The sequence below is a fragment of the Felis catus genome, chromosome E3 (genome assembly GCF_018350175.1).
Source record: "Felis catus isolate Fca126 chromosome E3, F.catus_Fca126_mat1.0, whole genome shotgun sequence".
Classification (NCBI taxonomy): domain Eukaryota; kingdom Metazoa; phylum Chordata; class Mammalia; order Carnivora; family Felidae; genus Felis; species Felis catus.
Genome location: NC_058383.1, coordinates 9,267,318 through 9,281,133, shown reverse-complemented (window position 1 = coordinate 9,281,133; position 13,816 = coordinate 9,267,318).

The following is a 13,816-nucleotide window of genomic DNA, read 5'->3' as shown; positions in this document are numbered from 1 at the left end:
GCCTCTGCCTCTGCCTCTGCCTCAGATCCAAGCTTCTCCAGGCCTTTCCCTGATTTTCAGTTGGGCCCCCTCTAATGGCCTGGGGTTCCGTGCCATTTGCTGGCTGACACACTGATCACTTTTGCCCAGGGTCTCCTGTGTGCCGAGCCCCATGCTAGGCCCTGAGTCCATGAAGAGAGAAGAAATGATTGTAACTAGCTGTGATTGGGGAAACCAGGTCCAGGCTTGGGCAGTCAGGGACTCAGAGGCTGCAGTCAGGTGCAGAGGGACAGAGCAGGGCCAGGGGAGGGGAGCTTCTTGGGAGCTCGGAGTCCCTTGCTGACTTCAGTGAGACTTCACTATTCTCCCCGGGAGGGGCAGGACCCTGTAGAAGGTATGGGAGGTGTAGCACTCCAGGTGACTTTCTGAGAGGAGGTTGACCTTGTCGAAGTTTCCATCCCCCAGTGTCCACGCATGCAGGAAGCAGGCCTGGGCTCTCGGGTCAAGGGCGCTCCGCAGAGGGTGAGGGCAGTGCGGCCCAGGCTTTGATGGAAAAGAGGCAAAGACCCTGACAGGGAAGACGTGCACTCCAGGAAGGGCCTGCCTTGACGAGCCCAGGTAGGAAGAGTCACACCTACCTGGGTCCTCTCCCTGGCCCTCGTCCTACCCACCACCCTCTCATCTCACCTGGCCCAAGAAGGGTTCGGAAGGATCTGGGAGAGGAACAGAGCAGATGGGGGTTTGGGAGCCCAGGGTGAAGTCTCAGAGAACTTGAGAGATCCCACACCATCTCCACCTACAAGGTCACGGAGCCTGAAGCTGCGGCAAGACACCATGACATTCTAAGGCCACAGCCCGACTTGCCCGGGGTCTGTGAGAGCAGCCACGTGCACACATACACACGAGTGCGTTACCCTCAACACTGCGCGGCTCCTTAATTGCCACTGCTTGGTGCGGGGCTCCCCATTGGGATACCACAATCTGGAGCAGGCAGGAGGCCAAAGCAGGTCCCTGGCTTCGAAGGCCTCGCTGGACCTGGAGGGCAGCCAACAAGGGAAATAAATAAACACATGGAACGAGGATTGTGCCGGCCCGGCTGGCAGCACAGGTCTGGGCCTGTTGGCCAGGGCACTGCCCCATCTACCCAGCCCTACCACTATTCATTTCTTGAGCTCCTATCTCCTCAATCTGCCATCCTCCTCCCTGACAACACACATGCCGCATCTCAGGTGTCTCCTGGACGTGTCCACATTCCTGTGGTCCCAACTGAATCAGCCCGTCCAGGGCTCGCCCTCACTCTGCTCGCCAGCTCCCTTCTGGCTGGCAGCAGGATGGCCCTGGCCTCCAGGGGTGTGGCTGCCTCCTCACGTCTTGTCAGAGTGGGAGCAAGGCTGCCAGCAAACTGGAAGTGTGGGAAAGCTGGTGCCAAGCTTTGACAAGGTAATCCTCGCGTCAAGAGGTGTGGCTGGTCCTGCCTTCCACCTGGGCGCCTCGAGCCTCAAAGAAGTGAATGGACTTGCCCGGGTCCACACGGCTAGTCCTGGAGGGGGGGAGGGACATCAGTGTGGCCATAGGCAGGGGAGGGCAGATTAGCTCAGACAGGAAGGCTGGAGAGGAGGAGGGCATATGGAAGTGTCCCACGCTTCAAGCTTGAAGTACAACCGAAAGAGGCTCGGTGGGGCCACAGCAGAAGGGGGGATGCAGTGAGCCTAGGGGCCAGGGCTGCTCGAGGGGGCTGAGGGATCCTAGTGTCCAAGGCCATGGCCTGGGGCAGGTAGAGGTCAGCGCTCAGGGGACTGTCAGTGCCTACCACAGGAGTGAGTCCAAGGGCAGCAGCTTTGAGGTCTTGAGGGTTCAGGCCATCACTTGGGACACAGCTGGGCACAGGGTAGGTGGGCGGGAAGGGATTCAGTTCCTGCAAAGGAAACAGGCCCCAGTTTCCAGAGGAAACGAAGCAGAAGACAAGGAAAACTGTAGCCTGCCTGGGCCACCATGGGGCAGAGACAAGAGGGGAGTCTGAGGCTGGGCTGGCCCTATGCCCAGAGCACCACCACTGAGATATGGGGTCTGGGCCAGCACCCTTGGGTAGACTGGCTGGCTCATGTCTGCGGGTTTCCACCGGGACAGGCTGGCACTGGGCACTGGGACACCTGCTGTGGTCCAGGAGCATTTCCAAGCTTCTCCACGCCTTTCCCTGATTTTTAGTTGGGCCCTCTCTAAAAGCCTCTGATGTCCTTCAGGTCTGCAGACTCCAGACATTGGCCTTGATTCAACGAATACTAGCAATAGGGCCCCTCTGCTCAGCAGAAGGGTGCCTGAGAGGCAATGCTCTGTGCTCTAGGCTGATGAGGACCTCAAGTCCCCGTGGCCACCTCTCACCAGCTCCAGCCTCCCTAGGATCTGTGGAGTGCACAAGCCATCCTCAGTTCCAGGCCAATCCCTGGGTCTCTCCTTTTCTCTCTCCCTCCCAGTTGTGAAATCTGCCATCCCTGTTGGCACTGCCTCTGGGCATAGGACCCAGCCAGTCAGTCTGAGTCTCTGCTCAAGGGACCAAATGGAGGAAACCTCTCCGTGACAAGCAGTATTATACCATTAGAGATGGGGTGGGGGGTGGGGAGGCAGGACATCCTGTGGGGTCTTAGTGGGGGCAGGATTTCCAGAAGTGACCCTTGGATAGGCAAAGGGGAATCGCACAGGCCAGGGCTGGCAAACTGGCAAGGTCAGGCTGGAGGAAGGAGAGCAAGAGGGCAAGTGAGGGAGGTGAGTGGGGCCCATCTCAGAGGGCCCTGAAGGCCACGCTAACTGTAAGCGACCATAGTGGAGAGGTTTAAGCATCCTGCTTTATTTATTTAAAGTTTATTTTATTTATTTTGAGAGAGAGAGAGAGAGAGAGAGAGAGAGAGAGAGAGCGCGAGCAGGGTGGGGGCAGAAGAAGAGAGAGAGAGAATCCCAAGCAGGTTCCGTGCTGTCAGCACAGAGGTGGACATGGGGTTTGATCTCACAAACTGAGATCATGATCAGAGCCGAGATCGAGAGTCAGATGCTTAACAGACTGAGCCACCCAGGCGTTCCCTAAGCATTCCTGCTTTAGGAAAAAGGGTCCAGATCTTAGAGGAGAGTGGCTGGCAGGAACCAGTCAAAAGGCAGGGGACAGTGTGCTGCTGAGGTGTAGTGGGCATGGGTCCCGCCAGGGGGAGAGGGAAAGGAGGACAGATGTCAGGATGTGGCAGCAGTAGGCTCCGTGGTGTGGGGTAACAGACCGCAGTGTGGGGATGTGGGGGGCAGGGAAGAAAGGGATCCGCTGAGGCTCTGAGCCATTGACTCTTGTGGCTTCCCGCCCAGGTTGCTGATCCCAGTTTCCGTAAGTCCAGGCAGACCCCCAGACCTCTGCTGCTGGGGAATGAATTGTTTCCAGATAGCATCATCTTCCTTGCTACAAAATCGACTCAGGGTTTGCCAGGCACAGACTTCTCCATGGAGAGGTTGGGGTGGGAAGCAAAAGCCCGAAGAATGGCTGCAGAGGACCCTAGTGCTGGGTCCAAAGGGCATGGTCAGGGCACCTTGTGTGATGGGGAAGGGGCAACCAGGCAGAGAAAGGAGAAGGCAGGACCAGAGCCTGGCCCATGGTTGATAGAGACCCCGGACCCCCTGGTCTGTTGGCAGCCACCCAAAGTCTCCTGGCAGAGCCTAAGACAGGGCAGGGCTCAGGCTGGTCAGGGTCCTATCGGCTCACTTTACCTTGGACTCCCCTACACCTCCCTACCCTGCCCCACCACCCCATGCAATTGGTGGGACCTGGGGATCTGAGACAGCTCCGGAGCTCAGGGCTTGGCCTCTGGCCCAGACTTGCACAGCAGCAGTGAGCTGCCAGCTCAGGACCAAAGCAGGGAGGAAGCTGCATAGGTGAGGGCAAGCCTAGGCTGGTCTTAGCCAGAATCTGGCACTGGGCCTGGCAGCTCAGACCCAGTGAAATGGGGGCTAAGCCCCACTCCCCCTCCCATGCTGCCCTCCCAGGAAAGTGGCCCCCCACCCCAAAATATGTACTGTCTGTCCACCAGACAATGCCCCTGTGTGCCAGTCCTGAGGGGCACAGGGTTGCACGGGGGGAGACCCACACGTGAGCAGGAAATATCTCCATCCCCAGCACAACCCTCTTAGCTAAGGGCTCTGGGTCCTCCCTTCTTCCACCTGGCCAGGTGACTTTGGATTTCACTGCGTGCATCTCACTCTGTATCCCAAGGATGAGCCATGTTCTCATGGGCTTCTCACGAGACAGTTCTGCCAACCATTCCTTGTGCTGGGAGAGCTGGCAGCGTGAAAAATGCCAGGAATCCCAGGCTTGGTGAAGAAGGGACAGCTTCAGAACAGTAACAGAACCGCTGGATGGTTTCATGTAGGAGCATGGAGGGCAGAAGAGCCCTGGCCAGCCAGCCACCTCCTTCTCTTCCGAGGGGCAGACTGAGGGCAAAGGAAAGTCAAGTGCCCAGCCAGGGCTCCCAACACCCAGAGAGAAAAGGTCACGTCTGGGGACCCTGGGGAAACCCACCAGCCCTGGGAGGAGTCTCTGTAGCATAATGGCCCCTGCCACCCTTCTTTCCAGCCTTGCACACCTACCAGCCTGGTATAACCACCCTGTCCGGACTATGGTGGCAGTAATTGGATCAAGATGTGGCACCAATGGTCCAGGGGGCTGCCTCAGAGGAAGAAAGTCTACCCCCGCCCCTTCCCCTGGGCCAAACAGGGCAGAACTTACTAGGAAGGCTTGGATTAAAGAATGGATTGAGGGGCGCCTGGCTGGCTCAGTCCAGGGAACATGCGACTCTTGATCTCGGGGCCGTGAGTTTGAGCCCCGAGTTGGGTGTAGAGATTAAATAAATAAAACTTAAAAACAAAATGGATCGAGGTGGCATAAGCAGTTGTGTTCAGGAAAAAGCACTGGGCTGAGGCCAGCTCCGTCCCTGTTGGAGATATGGTCTGGGGCCCACCCTGCTCTGGGCTCAGTTTCCATTTTGAGAGTCTGGGTGACCTCTGAGGCCCCTCCCGCCTTGGGTTGTCAGTGTTGTCAGCCCTATGCAGAACGGGCATCAAGGGAGAATCGTGAAGATTGGCAGCCGCCCAGGGTCTCCTAACAATGGTAGGAAGGCCAAAGTCCCAGGGGCACCCAAGGATATAAGGACAGCTCTCTGCAGGACCAAGGCCTGGCATGGGGAAGGAAGGCCTTCCTTCAGTCTTGGCCCTGACTCCAGGGCAGGTCCGGCTAACCCTTCCCTTCTCACATCCTTCCCCTCCACAAGATAGGTTGAAAGGTTTTCTGAAAGTCCCTCCAGGATGGCTGAGTCTGAGTGTTCATTCAGGCTGGCAATGGGACAGGGACATTGAGGACTTACTTAGGTGAATGAATGACCAGAGAGGTCAGTGAGCCCTCTCCCCTAAGCCCCCTCTCTCTCTGAATTCTCCCACCCTCTCCCAGACCCTTCTGACCTTCTGCTGCCCTTCCCTGTCTCTCTCACTGTACCCCCCTTATTCAGACCCACCCCTCACTGCATCCCTCCCCACCCCCAAACCCCTTCTCCAAACCTCCCCCCCCTTTTCTCAGAGTTCTTCCATTTTCACTGAACCCCCACCTTCCATCGCTGTACTTTCTCACTTCATCATGCCCCCTTCCATTCTGAGCCCCTCCCCATCTGAACTCCACCCCCATCTCTCTCTGAGCCCTGGTGGGTAAGCTACCTTTTTTACAATCCCCTCAATGGGCCTGCTGAAAACCCCCTTCTCTAGGCCTGAGCAGCCTGGAAGCCTTGAACCCTAGGAGTGGCCCCACAGGCCAATCTTTCAGCAGGGGTCCTGGAGCCTCCTGGGTAGAAGAGAGGTTGTGGAGGAGGAGAAACCAATCCCCACCAAGCATGCTGCAGGCCCTGCCAGCTGGGGCCTTGGGCTGGTGGTACTGGCCAATTCCAGAAAGGAAGCCCAGTCTAGGCCCCACCTGGGAGGGGGGACCGAGCCAAGTGCCAAGCAAGGCAGGCTCTGACTGCCCCCTGCCGGACCTTCTGGGGCTGGGCGTCCTCACCCTCCCCTCCTCCAGGCCCAAAGAGGACAGTCAAGGACTGCCCCCTGGTGCTCTCCCAGAGAGCCAACACGGCCTACCCCAGAACCGTCAGGAGTCTCTGCCCTCGTTCTAGGTCTTGCCAGGCCCAGAGCAGAAATGGGGCAGGGGCCGGGCACCCTCAGCTCCGCGCCTTCCGTACCTTTGGCCCTGTTCTGTGCTCTGGGCCTCAGTCTCTGGGAGCCCTCAAGCCTCCTAGAAGCTCGGGTCTGGAGGACCCAGCTCACCCCCAGCCACCCCTTTCTCTGCCTTTGCAGGGTCTGGCAGCCAAGGCCTGGAGGCCCCTTCTCTGCCCTGCTGCATAGATACTTGCCACCATTTCTCTTATCACAATTGGCAAGCACTGGGCACCTGCTAGCTGTCAATCACCGCTTAGTTTACGAAATCCTGGGAGCAACCCTAGGCCACTGAGAGGCAGCAGAGGATTGTGGTTACGACTTCTGCCTCTTGTGTCAAAACTGCCTGGGTCAAGCCCTCATTGGGCCCACATACTAACTGTGGGAACTCGGGCAAGTTACCAAGTCTTGGTTTCTTCCTCTGCAGAGTGAAGCCGACTACACGGACAAATACAAGTCTTGGACACCCAGCCACACTAGGCATTTTTAGGAGGTAGACTGTACTAGTCCCATTTTACAGATCGGGGAAACAGTCGGCCTGAAAGGCTAAGGGACTTGAGAGATTACACCTACACAGCTAGGACGGGGTAGGGTGGGCATTCAAAGCCCGGCCTCCTAAGCTTTGTGCCACTGACACAGCCCTTCCGTTTGGAACACGACAGACATGGCTGAGCGACAGAAATTTCACCTTCGCGAACCGTAGCCAGCCACGCTGAAGCTGACCCAGCCGTCTCCCCTCCCGGACCCTCAGGCTGAATTGGCTCTTTGCTTGGGGAGATGTTTGGGGCGGAGATTGGGTGCGTGCCCTCCTTTCCAACGTCCGATTCTGGGGCTGGCCCTGGGCGGCCACCACGCAGTTCCAAGTTGGGAGTCTCTCTTCAAAGGCGTCGGGAAAGAAAGGGCTTTTTCAGGGGTGGAACAAGCACTGGCCGAAGGAGGACGAGGCTGTGTCGTGAGGCGGGCGGCAGGTGAGGCCGGAGAAGCCTTGAACGCCAAACACAGGCGGGGGGGGGGGGGGGGGGGGGGCTTCGTTGCATCCGGACGCCAGGTTACGGGGCCACGGGGCCAGCATGTGCCAGACCCAAGTCGCCACCAGCCATGAGCCCTCTTCAGCTGTGCGGGTCGAGCAGGCTGTGCCGAGCCCGGCTTCCTCCTCCGCAATCTGCGGGAAACGTGCCCGCTGGGGCCGGCGCCGGATGACGGCTGCGGAGGTAAGACAGCACCGCAAACCCGCACAGGGCATCTGCGGTCGTGCCGGCCGTTCACAAACTGAGGGGCAGGCACGGGGTCAGGGGGAAAGCTGACGCCTGAGGCCCTGTCCCCTCCAACGCGCTCCCTCCGCCGACCGCGGCAATGGACAGGGCCCGGAGACGTGGCCAATCGCCTACACGGCCTCAGAACGCCCCGCACAGCCCAGGCCCGGCTGCTCTCTGGGTGACAACCGCGCACGAGGAGACTGGAGGCGGGCTGGGAGAGGGCGGAAGAGGGAGGACCGAGTGGGAGGGGCGCCGGGTCGGGAGCGAATCGGACCTGGGCAGCTGCGGGGGCAGATCGGGGAGCGGGGCTAGCAACAGGCCGACCATTGGAGGACCGGGACAGACCGGCCCGTGATTGGCTTTCGCCACTGCCGGAGATTGGAAGGCGGGCCGTGTCCCGCCCAGCTCACATCCGGGTATCTGGCTGGTCCTGGAACCTTCGCGATTCCTGCTGGTCAGACGCCGTCCCTCTCCCCACCACAGTTCTTGACAGCGCGCGCGGGCTCGTTTAGTCCCGCGGCGGGACCGTGGTGGGGGCGAGCACCTGCGGGGAGCGCGCGGGGCTGTGCGGCTTACTCACGTGGCCTCGCCCGTGTGCCCGCGCAGAACTGAGGCCTGGCGGGCCCGGGTGTCTGGGATGGGAGGCGACCCGAGAAGCCGGAGGATGGAGCTCCTACGTGGGTTGGCGCCGAGGCGGCCCAGAGGTCTGGGTCCAGCCTCGGTGTCGCAGAGGCTTGCAAGAAGCAGAACCTGGGGGGATCCTGGCGGAATCCCGGGGAGGGTGGGGCTCCGTAGACGCGGACCTGCTGCAGAGCCGGGCGGGGCCCAGTTGGGGACAGCGCTTAGGCGGGGCCGGGCCCAGGTGGATGCCGAACCACCGCCCCCCAACCCGCTGCCGCTCGCGCCCCGAGTCTCGGACCCAGCAAACCATTCAGCACCCCAAAGTAATGGTGCAAGAGCGGCCTGACCACTCGTCGCTGGTCAATTCTGGGGGGAAGCCGTGAGGGATGGGCCAAGGTTGTTTTTTTGTTTTGTTTTACTTCTGCTATGCGGGCTTATTTTGGCCCTGTCCCCACCAGGCTAAAGAATACTTGGGGGAGCAATTATTATTGCTCCTTTTGCTTTTGCCCAGCAGTGGGATGTAGTAGATGGTTTGATGTTGGAGATCTGGACAGAATTTAGGGAGACTGCATGGGAAGGGACTCGCCCCCAAATGAGTCAGCCATAAAAGCTGCTCGTCCTTTATACCCGGCTACCCAGCCATTATTTCCTACATCTCTCGTCTCTTTTTTCAATGCGATCTTCAAATTTAGGGCAAGAGAATAGGTTTCACTCTCAGTCTGCCTACAATCCAATGCCCTGCCTCTTGGAACTCATCACTGAGGGACCACAATATTCCCCAAAAGAAATGTTTTCAGGGGCACCTGGGTGGTTCAGTCGGTTTAAGCGTCCAACTCTTGATCTCAGCACAGGTCTTGACCTCAGGATTCTGAGTTCAAGTCCCACACTGGGTGCAAAGCCTAAAAATTAGACTGTTTTTAAGACTAAGCAGTTTGCAAATGGAGAAGGCAAAAACCCTGTAAACCATGATGACCTTATACTTCCATATTTGGGGAGGCAAGGACTTTTGGAAGGCAATATGCTTTGATAACCTTATGGAACCCAGAATCCCACTAGGCTTTAAGGAACCCACCAGCTATCAAAACCCCATCCCTAAAATCTGGGCTTAGCGCCTAAGAGGTAGAAGGAAGGGTTTGAGGTCTCTTCCTGGTCCCTAAGAGTCAGTAAGTAGGGGAACTTGTCCATCATTGTGGGAAGAACCAGTTTATACCAAGGTTGGTTTAAAACGAGTCTAGATTTATTCTCCTAATGTACATTCGTTATGAAGACAGCCTCTCAGACATGCCTGCCTGTTCCTGAGAACTCCTGGGAACATGGTGGGCGACACTGTTTTGCCACCTTCCCCAGGCAGAGGGGGAGAACTGCAGACCGCCAGGACTCACCCTGTGGGGTGCACGTGTGCTGGCTTGCGAAGTCAAAGTGAGACTGGGTGCCTACATAAGACTTTCTCCATCTGGGGGAGACGAGAGGGCTGAAAGGAGGCAAAACATCCTAGCCTAGAAGACTCAGGTTCCCTTGGGCAGCAGGCACTCCCTCTAGCCTGTCCAGTAGGCTCAGGGGACAGGCCCTGGTGCTGGCTACTGCTTAAGATCACCTGATTCTCAGTAGAGCACTATGAGGCTCCCATTTAATTTCACGTGAACCATTGAAGACTGGACAGAGGGGCAAAGCAAAACCCTTGTGCAAGGCAAGTGCCCACACAGGGCTGGGAACAAGTTAAAGGACACAGGAGGAAACTGGACAAACCTGCAATGTGGGACATTCCATAAGACCATCTCTTGAGGGGCACCTGACTGGCTCCGATGTTGGGAGTGGTAAGTTGAAATCCCACTTTGGGTGTAGAGATTACTTAAATGAAATTCCTAAAAAAGACCCATCTTGTGAAGATGCCTGGTTTCTTGAAAAAGTCATTATCCTAAAAGAGGTAGAAGGAATAGAGGCTAAAGAAACCTAATAATGAAATCCAGTTAATGAATTAATTAGATCCGAGCTGGTGGTGGGGAAGGCATTGTGGGGATAACTTAAGGAAACCTGAATATGGGGTGACATTAGCAATTATTGATTTCCTTAGGTGTGATGACAATGGGGGTAGTCATGTGAGAGCATGTCTTGATATTTGAGAGAAATATGAATATAGGGAGTAAATGTCATTACTCTCAAAGTTCCACAAGATACAGAGAAATATAAAGCAAAGATGACAAAATGCTAACTACCGTACTAAGCAGTGGGTATTCGGTTATACCATTCTTTTCATTCTTTTCTTTTTTGTCTGAAATTTCTCAAAATGCTGGAGGTTCAGTGCCCCACCCAACACCACCTCCATTTAAATGGAGTTATATCTTTAGAGTAATCCCCCCCCCCCAAACTTACTTGTTTGGGGAGAGAATGAGAGAGGGCATGATCAGAGGAGGGGCAGAGAGGGAGAGAATCCCAGGCAGGCCCCATGCTATTAGTGCGGAGCCTGACGTGGGGCTCAAACTCACAAACCCTGTGATCAGGACCCAGCCGAAATCAAGAGTTGGATGCTTAACCGACTGAGCCACTCAGGTGCCCCTAAACACGGTTAAAGTATCCAAGTAAGAAGTACTCACTGAGATCACCAAATTTCAATTAACCATATTTAAAATCACAAGGCAAAACCTTCTTTGGACCAATAGTCACTGCTCGGAAGCAGAAATCCTTCCATCTCAAAGCCAGAGTCAACTCTACTGTCTCAAACTGAGCCAGGTAAGAATAGAGAACAGGGGTTTACCTCTAAGAGGAGGAAACGGACGGCTGGGAAAAGGGTGTGGGAGAGTGAGTTATTGATAAACTAGGGGTCACCCAACTGCTGGCCAGATGGTAAACATTTTAAGTTTCGTGGGCAATATACTGTTCCTTTGCACTTTTTTTACAACCTTTTAAAATGAAAAACCAGTCTTAGCTCAAAGACAATACAAAAGCCTGTTTTAGACTACACCCTGGTGTACTTTCATGTGCCTGCACTACCTACTGATATAAAACCCCCCAAACCAGCTAATGTTCCCCAAATTCCTGACTTTCCTCTCCTGCAGGTGGATAATTGAATGCCACCTCAGAGTACTACTTAAAGTGGGAAATCCTGATCTGTTTGTCTTGCCAGGTGTGGATGAAGTACAAACACAAGATACCAACAAACTTGACCTGGTACTGAAGGCTCTTGTCACCTTGACCCAGCCACTCTTTCCCCCACCCTCTCTCTCACGGACCACAGATATCTGGTTCATTAGAGGCAGGGTTTGTGGCCGTTCCCATTCGACCATTTATCCCAATCCATACCAGAACTGTAAAATTCAAACCAGCAGACTAATGAGCAAGCTGGTATACCACACTGTAATGTTCTGATTAGGCTGGGTTACCGCTTACTGTCAACTCCGAGAATTAGACAAGTGTTACCCAGCTAGTTTTCGGCAGGCTGTTTTTCCATGCTTGGAGAACTGTACACCCGGGAGGGGACCGCCACTCTCAGCCACTCCGATCAGCCAGCGTTAGTCAACACGCAGTCTCAGCTGACCAGCGCAGAGGCCAACGCGTGTGGTAATTACACATAAATAGAGTGCGGGAAAACTGCACTGGCACCGAACAGCAACTCGCTTGCTACACTCAAGTGCCCTGCCACTAAATCTCGTTTGACAGCCCTTCCGCCCCAGCCTTGGAATGGAGAATTCTGCTTTACAGGGACGCCCCAAGGAGAGTGGATCCACTCTTCCTAATTGCTCTCCTACCCCTACCCATCACCATTATTTAATTGCTTCACACAATGTTATTTTTAACACTCTGGAGTGCACTGAGGAAGAGGACTCGATCATTGGTGCCTAACATGGGGCATCCTTCAGTTCCTGACCTCCTTAAGGCCATCCATTTCCAACTACTTCTCCTTTTTTTTTTTCCCTTTCCAAATACTTCAGCTCAAAAAAACATCACAACAGATCGAGTGCAGGAGCAGGTATAGAGAGTCCAGCTGACCTCTACTACAGGAAAACTGTAAAAACAATGCTCTTTTGGGGCGCCTGGGTGGCTCAGTCGGTTAAGCGGCCGACTTCGGCTCGGGTCATGATCTCGCGGTCCGTGAGTTCGAGCCCCGCGTCGGGCTCTGTGCTGACAGCTCAGAGCCTGGAGCCTGTTTTGGATTCTGTGTCTCCCTCTCTCTGACCCTCACCCGTTCATGCTTTGTCTCTCTCTCTCTCTCAAAAATAAAAAACGTTAAAAAAATAAAAAATTAAAAAAAAAAAAACCAACAATGCTCTTTTTTTTGGCGGGGGGGCGGGGGGGGGAAGCGGGGCACACAATTACTGTTCTTGAAGTTATTACTTAACATGTCATGGGTTTTTATTAAACAAATGAGTTATTTTTAATATCTGGTTTTTGATATTCTTCGAAACTGGATAGAAATGCAGCAACAGACAGCGTCCTAGCTCAAGAGAAATTTAAGTGTTCGTCCAAGTACTCTGAGCAAATTCCAGGCACTCATAATGGGAAGTTACACGGAAGAAATAGGAGTATAATGGCAGCACCTTCCAGGAGCTAACCCTTCTTTCTGATGAGCCTTGGTGAGCCCGTTACTTTACTTAACCCAGTTTGACTGCTGTGATGATGCCCACACCTCTGCTGTCCTATTGGCAAAATGTCGTCCGATGGTCTATACCCTCAATATCTCCTACACTGAAAGAGCTCAATCACCATGTGCTGATGCTGGCTGACGCTCAGTTTCTTAGTCTTCCTGGCTGAACAAAAGCAGCCTGGTGTTTGTAGGCCAAGTTCAGGAGGGCCCAGGACTGGGGCTGTGACATCTTGGGAACTTGGGCACGGCAGCCACTTCTATTTCCACAGCTATGCCTGCAGGGGCACTCTCAGGGTGGTTCTGAGTGACAAACGAGCCAACATGGGTGAATTCATCCAGCACGTGGCAAAAACTCGGTCACACAAATTGTTATTCCTAAAATGTGAATTCTGATTACTCAAAAAGTTAAAACAACAACAACAAAAAACCCACAACCCTCCACCTCTTTCCTGGAGCAAACCCAACCTGACGAGGAAAGCCTTTGTCCTGGCATTCTTCCTTCCTACAGACAAATATCCCTCCCCACAGTGATCAAGGCAGGAAACACCCCACATACCCAGGGATGCAATTCTCACGGTGGCCACACTCTGACAGCTGCCATCAGCCAACAGTGGGCTACTGAGAGCTCAGCCCACAACAACTAAGGCTGCTGGCCACCTCAGAGGGGCTAAAACCACAAGACAGTTTTACTTACCAACACCTTTAAGTGCAAAGAACCACCTCATCTAAGACTTCATGACATCTCCAACAATACTGGGAGACTAATGGAGTTACCAAACCAGGCACGTGACCCAGTTTTCATTCACACCCACACCCCACCCCCCACCCCCAAAGCTCAGAAGTTCTGTGATTTGCCCGAGGCCCAGAAGGGAGCCAGATTCAAACTCAGGTCTGTGCTTCTCCCAAATGATACCCCCAGAAGGACCTTTAGAGATCTACTTGAACGTGCTCGTTCTTGTAAGAGAAACAACGGACGCTCCAAAGGTGCTATGGTTTTTCAAGGTCAGCAAACCCGGTCTGACTCCTAGCTAGAGGCGCTTTCCGATAGTCTTGTCCCTTGCCCCCAGTCCAACTTCATTCTTTGAGCCAACAGGGGGACAAAGCCCCCCCCCCCCCCCCGCCCCCGTCCAAGCAAACCTTCAAAGGCAAATTACACTCATTA